At 46.8% G+C, this 10,029-nt stretch overlaps 1 long non-coding RNA gene across 1 annotated transcript; it reads right to left on the reverse strand.

Annotated features, from left to right (window-relative positions):
• Window positions 1-5,970: 5,970 nt before the first annotated feature.
• On the reverse strand, window positions 5,971-10,029 carry LOC144721153 (uncharacterized). Its single transcript, XR_013585845.1, has 3 exons — window positions 9,924-10,029; window positions 7,767-7,799; window positions 5,971-6,569 (listed from the first exon to the last, which is right to left on the reverse strand). It is a non-coding gene; the product is annotated as an uncharacterized LOC144721153 (long non-coding RNA).

Consider the following 10,029-nt stretch of genomic DNA (forward strand, 5'->3'; position numbering starts at 1 on the left):
CTGGGTCTGGCTTTCTGCCCCCCCACCCCCAACAACTATCTCCTCCTACTTTCTCCTCTCTCGTCGCTCTTATTTCTCGTCTTCATTCCTCCCCTCCCTTCGTCCCCCTCCGTTCCGCCGTCCCTCCCTGCCCGCCTTTGTCGGCGGTAGCAGCAGCAGCAGAACGACGCCCAACTGCGAGTGGCGCGGGGCGTCAGCTGTCGAGTGTGCAGGCGGTGCAACTGTGCTGGGTGCGACGGGGGCAGGGGGGGCTAACGGGCCGGAGGGGAGCTCTGCTGACATCGGGCTACCGATTTCTTTACAACTCCACCAATTCATTCATTGCACCCGAGCAAATGCCACCAACCATGCGAAGCAGCCACAAGCACCACGATATGACATCTCCCGTGTGAATTTTGGATTCTCAGAGTTGTCATTGCTGTTGGTTTTTATTTTCTCTCTCCAGTGTTTGTTGTGAGCTGTCTCCGTGCTGTTGTGGGGTATTAATCTTTTTTTTTAGTTTTTCAGGAATAATTTTCTCGGGTTTGCTTGGTCGACCCAGGTCATGATACGTGACTAACAACATCGATTAAAATAACCAGCGGTAAATACCTGATGTGGTGTGCCGGGTGCGGGTGTATTTTAAGGGTCACCGAGCCGAACAGACACGATTTTAATTAAAGCCCTGTCAGTTATCCATACGGCATCAACTATTGTTACCCTTGTAGAAGTGGTCGCTATTGTAATGATTGAGTCTGTGTGCACCTCATGTCGTTTGCGTCTTGTGACGTAACTTACAGCCATTGTCGATTCCACTTCTGGACGAAGCCAGGCCTCTTGCACGCTGTGTCGGTCGAAGAGTTTGTACGACCATACTTCACCACAATGGTTAGTGCGGGTTGGTGAGGAAGGGGGGGGGGGGTACCGAGTCTGTGTAACTCACCACTGTGTTAGCCGTGACGGGGAATCAAACCGTGGCACTTGTGGCCGTCCATAATTACGTCACGCGATTTTGGACGATTTTTGACCCCCCCCCCCTCGTCACACGGCGTCACAAAAAGTCAGAACCCCCCTCAAATATGACGTCACAAAGCTCTGCCCCCCGCCAAAACCATATTTACATTTTGAAAATAAAACATGCTTCAAATCGCTTTAAACTATTGTCATTGTAGTGCGTATTTAATGTGGTGCTGCACTCTGATGTTGTAGAAATGTTATAACAATTAGTGTTGTTATAACAATTCCATATTGATTTAAAGTTGCGCATTGTGATGTGACGTCACATTTCTCAAACCCCCCCCCCCTCGTCACACATCGTCACAAATGTCTGACCCCCCCCCCCCCCTAGGTGCGTGACGTCATTTATGGCCGGCCCCTTGAGAGTGGCAGGACTCCCACCCAGGTGTTCAATTTGATCCGGCTCTGCCCGGTTCGGTGAACCGGCAAGCAAATATATGTCCGCACCCGGCACACCGCATCCAGTATCCCTCTCGCAATATTGGCTGTGGCTACTACTAGCCACGTACCACCGACTCCATCTGCCAGCGACGCGGTGTATGAATATCCACACGGGGGGAGAGAGAGAGATGGATAAGGCTCGTTGGGCTGTTCGTGCCAGGCATACGTCGACACAATCAAATGAACGGAGAGGCACAAGCCAGTGGCGTAGTCACGACATGATCAGCTTGAGGGGGTGCGGCAATCGGTCAGATGGGGCCCCCCAGTATTTTCATTTGTCTCTCAAGGTGGTTGTCAAAGGGGACCCAACTCGTAGCTTTGGCCGCCAGGGGGCGGGCGGAGCGGGGGGCAAGGCACCCCCCCCGCCCCCCGCCTGCCCCCCACGCTTATCCCGCGACTGACACACCGCCCCTCCTGTCGGCTGCTTTGAAAGCAATGTAAGGGTTCCCTCCCGTGGGCTGTCCGTGCTAGTGAGGCACCACGTTCGGCTGAATCATGCTCAGTGCGTTGTTGAACGGACCCTTGGCCACAGCGTTGCTTGCCTTCGAGCGAATCACCCGGAATGTGCCAGCTCTCGGCACGATCTCCAAAGCGCAGCAGGAGGTCTTGAGCCTGGATGGCGCTCGGGTAGGCGACCAGCAATTTGCGTTCAACAGACGCAATCATTGCAGAGAGTTGCGTTGGGAGGGAGAGCCTCATCCAGCAGTGGATTGACAATCGGGCCACCGAGGTTGCTATCGGCTGCCGGTGCAACGTGGGAGGAATCCACCGTTGTGACGCACTGCACGGTGTTCGTCTCTGCGATTTGTAGCTGTCATCGCTGCCACACGATCCCTGCTGGGACTGGGGAAGAGGGCGGCGCTTACTCGCCCGAAGACCGAGAAGCGCCTGGCAATCAAGCGGGGGGCAGCAAACTCTTCACGCTCTGATTGAGGAGGGCACGAGGAGCAAGGGGTATTGGCTGGGGACGTTCAAAAAGGGAAAATCGAGTGAGCATACCGTGCCCCTACCGTAATACAGACCAATTCAGACCTTATTGGCCACCCCGTGCCGTTATAAATCTAAACGTTCATCCTACAAAGTCCCATCCCAAGGGAGAAACACAAATAGGCAAAAAAAAACAATGTTGCCCGTATTAAAATGGATGTACGGCGTATGGACCTGAAAACTCAATTTCCCTGTACATGGACACGGGGTTATAAACCGTGTGAGTTGACAGATGTGGGCGAGTGACAAAAGGGGGAGGGGGGTCAGGAGAGAGGAAAGAGGTTGAGGATTGGCGGAGTCAGGAAGAGGTTAAAAGAGAGAGTGGGAGGCGGAGCTCGGGGATGTGCGGGAGAGAGACCGAGTGAAGACTTTGCGAGCCTGTGCAGTGGAAATAAAGAGTTACCTCGTGGACAAAGAGAGGCCCAGAGTCTTCTTTAACATGGTTCAATTTGAGAAGAGGTTTTCCACTTTTTTCTGGCAACAAAACAGATGCTAAGATGTTAAGACACCAAACTGAAACCTTTTACAAGGAGTCGTGTCTGCGTTAACCACAATACTTGTGGTCAGAATGCAAAAAAAACCACTCTGCTAATGTATGCATTGTCTTTGAAACTGATTGGTCCACACCAGAGACAGATTTCTTAGGAGCCTCGTCTCAGAGGACGCTAAAAGGCGTCTTTTGTCGTCCTCTGGTCTAACACCGTTTGAGACTAGGCTCCAAAGAAAGCTGTCTCTGGTGTGGACCAATCAGTTTCAAAGACAATGCATATTTGAGCAGAGTATGTTTTTTTTGCATTCTGACCACAAGTATTGTGGTTAATGCAGACATGATTCCTTGTAAAAGGTTTCAGTTCGGTGTTTTAACATCTTAACACCTGTTTTGTTGCCAGAAAAAAGGGGAAAACCTATTCTCATATTTTGATACTGGCAAAAGAGGTCCCGTGATGGTTCAATTTAAATGTGCTATTTTATTGAGCGACTGTGTGTTGTTGTCTCGGTGTGGTATGGGACTGTTTTTCTGCTTAGCCCAAGCTTAGGAATCGGTGCACTTATGCAACCTGAACCTATATATATACTTTATTTTACGTATATAGTTTTAGTGATTTGCTTAACTTACCTATACTCTTCACTTGTATCGTGTTGTTGTAACTTTATGTCCCGCCCCTTACTGGACATCTGTGAAAAAGAGCTTCATAGCTCATCGTGATTTCTCCGGGATAAATAAAAAAAATAGATTCCTTGCTTCCCATCGTCACCAACCGGGACTGAACGGGCATGGCATGGCGCGTGGAAGCCCATAACCATCATCATCAGCAGTGACCATATCGCTTGGTGATGATGCTGATGCTGCTGCGTCTGGTGCGCACGTTGCAATCAACAACACAACACCGCAACACACTCGTCAACAACACCGTGGCCGAAACAAGAAAATATACAGGCTTTCCCTCGCTTTACGCGGGTTCCGTGTGTGCTATTTAGCACACAAGCGGGCTCACCTATTTCTCCCCAAAATTCGCGATACGATGCGGTTTGAATTCACTCTTCATGCGGCTATGCGGTCGGACGTGGGGCAACATTGTCAGTGATACTGTGTGCGCGTGTACTCTGTGTGTACGGTGTGTGTGTACTCTGCGTGTGTACTCTGTGTGTGTACTGTGTGCGTGTGTACTCTGCGTGTGTACGGTGTGTGTACTCTGTGTGTGTACTGTGTGTGTGTACTGTGTGCGTGTGTACTCTGTGTGTACGGTGTGTGTGCACTCTGCGTGTGTACTCTGTGTGTGTACTCTGTGTGTGTACTGTGTGTGTGTACTGTGTGTGTGTACTCTGTATGTGTACGGTGTGTGTGCACTCTGCGCACTACTCGGCAGGCAGCCGTCTTGGGCTTCGACGCTGCTTCTTCACAGTGCACGTACTCTGTTGATGGCCCATTGTGCTAGCACGTGTGCTGCCAACAGAGACCTCACGAGCGTACAGCGAATAGGGATGACCGCCCCGGGCCCCGCGCTTTGGGGGGCCCCTTCCCCCACGCTTCGATGTCACGGTTTCAGATGTAATGCTTCCGGTTTAGTGTGAAGGCGTGCGGGGGGGGTCTCACACGGTGTGGTTTGCCCTGGGTCCTGAACCCCCCCCCCCCCCCCTATGGACGGCCATGGTTATGAAGAAGCACCATTGCCTAAAATGTCACGGAATATACTAAAACATATATTGAGGCAGTGTTGTTGACTTGTATCTTGAAATTTTAGTGTTAATCTCATTAACATGGCCCCCGTGCTATGTTAATTAGATTATTTTAGTGCTAGAAATGTCCATATAATGGGCCGTTTTGTTGAAGTATCATTTGTGGCCAGGTCGCTTCTGAAAAATAGTTGAATGCCTCAGTAGGCTTTGCCTGGTAGGATGGGGATGGTTTAGTTTTATTTGTGTTTGTGTGATTTGTTTACCTTTCTTTTACTTTGCACTACTATCATGTGTCTGTATTGTTTGTTGTTGTAACGTTCTTACCCGCCCCTACTGGACATCTGCGTAAAAAATAGCTTCATAGCTCATCGGATTTCTCCGGTATGAATAAATACTCTGAGTCTGAAGTGTGTCTAACGCAATGCGGCTGTACGTACCATACACCCGCGTCCGTGTCAGCTGTGGCAGAAGCGAAGATCAATCGTAGCTCATTAAAGATTGCAACATATTGCCCGTGCGTCGTCAAGCTTATGATTGTGTAACATTCTCGGCTGACTGCTCGGAGATCGTAGATAGTGGAGGCTCCTTTATCCCAACAGCTGACAACTCGTGACGTGGGGAACTGTTTGTGCGACTGCGTTTGGGGCTGGGTGTGTACAGGATAATTGTCACGCAGGCTCTACCACTGTGACTGGCGATCGCCTGCAGTGGTTATGAAGTTGTGATGTTGGTGGGTGTCACTACGATGCTCTTTTTCCTTGCACGGCGGCACGGCTGAGTGAGACGGCACTTTTTCAATTGATGCCCAGAGTCCAAAAGATTACACTTTTGCTGAAGCCCAGCATTGCTTTGTTTGGATATTTAAAATTGTTGACATTTTCCTTGCTTGTCAACATTCCGGTTTGCAATAAAACAATTGACACGTTTGCCCACGTGACAACATGAGTTGATTGGCTCTGTTGGGTGGTGGAGGGTTATAGTTTAAATTTTAAAGATGCATTGCACGATCCAACACGAAGGAAAACGTGATAATGAATCATATTTGAGTAGATTTCTCTTAAAACGTTTTCACAGAGCAGTAAGAAATTGTTATTTATATCAAGTGTCTTAATATGACTGCATCTCAGGGCGCATGTTATTCGATGCTGGGTGAGAAATAATGGATTTTTTTTGCTTGCTAAGGTTCAAGTGGAAAAGTTATTGAGAGATGGAGCAGCATGGCAAGGAGCTATAATTTCACAGGTGACCTAAGACACGTGGATGGATAAAAAAAAATACTGTCTTTGACCTGTTGGGTCACATCTCGCAAAACGATCCTTGTCGATTGGCTGCTTGACATATATAAAACTGAAGTACAAATACAAAATGTAGGTTTTTATATCTCCATTTATACATATCCAATTTAAATTACATACATTTAATATAACACACCGACACACACACACAGAAGTAAATTCTGATGATGGGCGTAATTCTTAAACAACGTACGTGTGAGGACAGTTCATAGGACTTGATTTACAAAAAACAAAAATAAATATAAAACTCTGAACATCGTACAAATTCATCTTCATGTGAAATATTACGAGCGGCCTGGCTGTGCGAGTAATAGTTTCATGACTATGCGCCTTTATAATGCTCACGAGTGACAGATCTCTATGCATGGAGGTATCGTATAGTGCCATCAAAAACGTTCTACCCTGGTTAATAACAACATGTTCACATCTGTAAACTCTGCTACAGCAAATGGGACACAAAAAGAGCTTGACATCGGTTGCATGCAGTGGCGAGACAAACGAAAACAAAACATAAACCCGCGAACCAAACAAACGACAACGAAAACATCACGACTTGAAAGGAAACGCGTTAAGTTTGTTTATCCAACACATGTGTATTCCATTACATTTTTTCATCTTCGGTTGCTGGAGGTTCGTCGTTCCTACGTCAATACGTTCCATCCGCATCATCTGCTGCGGGGAAAGAGGGCACCCAAATAAACTTCCGTTACAACGACCGCAGGCACGCCATGCCACGCGCCATGCCACGCGCCGAACGCCGCTCCTTTTTTAAGAGATGCAGAAAGTGTATTTTTCTCCTCCTTCTTAAACACATCCAAGGCTTAAGGGGCCAGATGACGGGTCACCCAACACGGGCGATGAAATTGAGGCTTACGCTGGCTTTTCTTTTGTTTGTTACAAATGACAAGACAAATGTAAGAGCGGTGAGGGTTTCGAGTATTTGGCCATTGTTGCTGCCAACACAATGGCAACACCTCGGCTCGACATTTCGCTCGAGACAAAGCAATGGGCCATTGCGTTAAAGCTGCTCCCCTCCCGGGGTTCAACTGCCGAGTGGGCTTTTACAATTCTGGGCGTCGGGAAGAAATTTATGGCGACAAATCACACGTCGCTGAATTCACATTCACCTGCGGTCACTCACTCACTCTCAACTGCACGCGGTATTCAACTCATAGCAGGCACACATTTGTTTCAATTGTGTATATTTAAATGTATAATTCCACCGTATGTGCGTTTGAATAATGCGTCGAATTCAAAGACGAATGTCGTCAAGAATGTGCGTACGTGATATTGAAACTTTTAATGGATGCACAAAAATGTTTGTTGCTGTTAAATTAAAGTACCCTTTATTAAATTAATCCATGAGAAAAAAACCAAGCACGCAATTCACGTTTGGCTTTTGTCACAGTAATTTAGTTTGCTTCAAGAATGTAACCAAATCCTCTTGAAAGTGATTTGGCAGCCCATTAAGATACAGTATCTCTCTTTGGCGGAGCCTTGCTCTGTTTCCATCTGGCCAGGTCAATTTAAAGGAATAAACATCGAATTGCAGCATACGTCTCTGTCCTTTCCTTCAGTCCAATCTCCCCGCGCGCGTCACCGAAACGTTACAAATGCTGCGTATTTTAGATGGGCTATTAACACCTGTACGATCAGATAGGATCGTCCGAGGCGAGAAAGGCCGGCTCACTGCCTCGCCCTGTTGCGTCTGAGTGATGTCTGGCGCCGCCAAAAACGACCTCTCTTATTGCGCATTTTTCTCGTGAAGGACTCGGCCCCTTGCGAGTTCACCAATTCAATTCTCACGCAAACGCGGTGTGGATCGCAGAGATAGTAGTAGCATCGTACTTGCGTGTGCCGCATACTCACTTTGCATTTGTTCTTGTAAAATGTCTTCAATATCTGCGAATGAAAACATATTGGAAAGTTGTAGTGCTTGCATTCATAATAAGCTCACAATATTATAATTTTTTGAGAATAATTTCCAGCCACTCTGTCAGTGCACTCCACACACTCTATCGGTCACCGTGATTCTCTTGTTGAAATTTAAACCGGTCAATGTGGATTGGTGAAGGGAGGGCGGGGGAGCCAGGGCTGGCTCAAATATCACTCGCCACTGATGTCAGTCGTGTCTGGAGATCGATTGGAGTCGCCGGGTTCGTGGCGCGGTACACAAGCCACGGCGCCACTGCTCCACCCAACGGCGCAATAAATGTTCGTCGTTGTTTAAATGAGCGGACAGTAATTCCTTGTGAGCCAAGCGGAGGGACTGTATGAGATTACAAAAGCCCTCGTTCTTATCTTGGAGAAAGGAGGCTTATATCAGGATTTGGGTACATAATCAGAACTTTGTCGAATCAATTACCAGAATGTTTAATCAATACCTTGTCAAATAACTTTTAGTGAGATACAAAGCAGCGCCTATCTTTTTCAAATGGCATATTGGTAATACAACCTTTATTGATGCATAATGAAGCTTACTGGTTTGAACGACCTACAGTACTCACGCCCGCTATGTAAAATCTATACTCCATTATCACAACAGAGATTGTTTACACTATGCAACGTTAAAATCCGTTTCCACTCCATTTAAACTCATCAGCAACTGTCAACGGGTTACTATTGTACAGCAGCCACGGACAATACAACAAAGAAAAATGTCCCCAATAAGCCCATCACATATTCCCATGCCGATGTCTTTGCGGGAAGTCTTAAGTCTCAAAGAGGCTTCCCTGAACACTTGATTGATATTCTTATAAACGCATTCGCAGCTTCAGCTAGATTTATTTCCCGTCATTTGCCATGCGAGCATCATATTTAATACATCCATGACAATTGCTGTCTCAATCAGTGGCTGATATACATTCTAATTATGTCCAAGAAGGGTTAGGAAATTTAGCATAGAGTTTATCTGAAAAAATGTACATTAGAATGTGGGCCAATTAAAAAAAATACATAAAACAGACTGATTGGTTTCACTCGTATAATGCAAGGTCCGACTATATTTATATATCACTTAAAGTATCATGCTAAATACTTAAAAATGCGATATCAATAACACTGGTCAACACACTTTTTCTGGCATAAGATATTCCAACAGTATTAAGGTAGTTTTGGGGGTGCTGATTCCAAATCTGGCATCAGTTTTTGTCTATCACATCAGGTTTTTGAGATATCAAATATTGCATTTTCAATGAAAACTGCAGAAGAAAAATATTAAATAAATGTGGATATCTACATAAAATGATATTATAAACACACTATCCTAAAAATACAGCACCATATTTTAACACTAAAGCAGTCACTGACTCGCAACAACTTGCAATCATAAGTGACAGAGTTAATTTCGTGTAAAATCAATGAAAATGGGGTATGCCGATAGCATAAAATGAGATGTGATAGAGCAAATCTGAGATCAGATTTGGAATCAGCATCCTGAAATTAGTCTAAAACAGTTGCAAAAGTCCAGGCCAGAAAAAAAAAATTTCATTTTGTTGACCAGTGTAATCAATAAACCAAATAATTCACCTCCGATGGAGTGTAACTCTGAAGCTGATAAAAAGCAGACAAAGCCACCCACGGGCTACTCATTCACTGCCCTGTGGTCAGCGCACGCGTAGATCTCGTCATGGCATTGATCAAGCCAACCAGGTGGCTGATGCAGGTCACTATCAGGTCACCAGTTCAAATCCCACTCAGGGATCAAACCTGGTGTGCACCCCTGCAAAATCAACGACTACCACCACGACTACTTGCGAAGTCAAACGAGCGTCAATTGTCCAATGTGCAACCTCGCTCTTGCCATGCGAATGTGCACTTTTCACCACGGACTCGACGCTGGAAAGTAGTTGAGCCACCTCACGCCCGTTTGATCCGGAAGCGACATCGACTATAGGGCATTTATTTGGATAGAAGGACCACCTGAAGAAAATATTATTGATGGCCCGGGGGGGAAACTGCCCTCCCAAACCTCTGCACAGCCCTGGAGATGAGGGAGGGAGCGTGCGTGCGTGCGTGTTTGGCTACCAGATGCCCGCCTGCCCATGAGGCCCACGAATTCCTTGGGGTGAGGCTTCCTCCTCCGCGCTCGCACCCCCATCTCGTTCAGACTCTGCCGCAGCGCTTGCTCCAC

The sequence above is a fragment of the Lampetra planeri genome, chromosome 10 (assembly GCF_965212315.1).
Source record: "Lampetra planeri chromosome 10, kcLamPlan1.2.h2, whole genome shotgun sequence".
Lineage (NCBI taxonomy): Eukaryota > Metazoa > Chordata > Hyperoartia > Petromyzontiformes > Petromyzontidae > Lampetra > Lampetra planeri.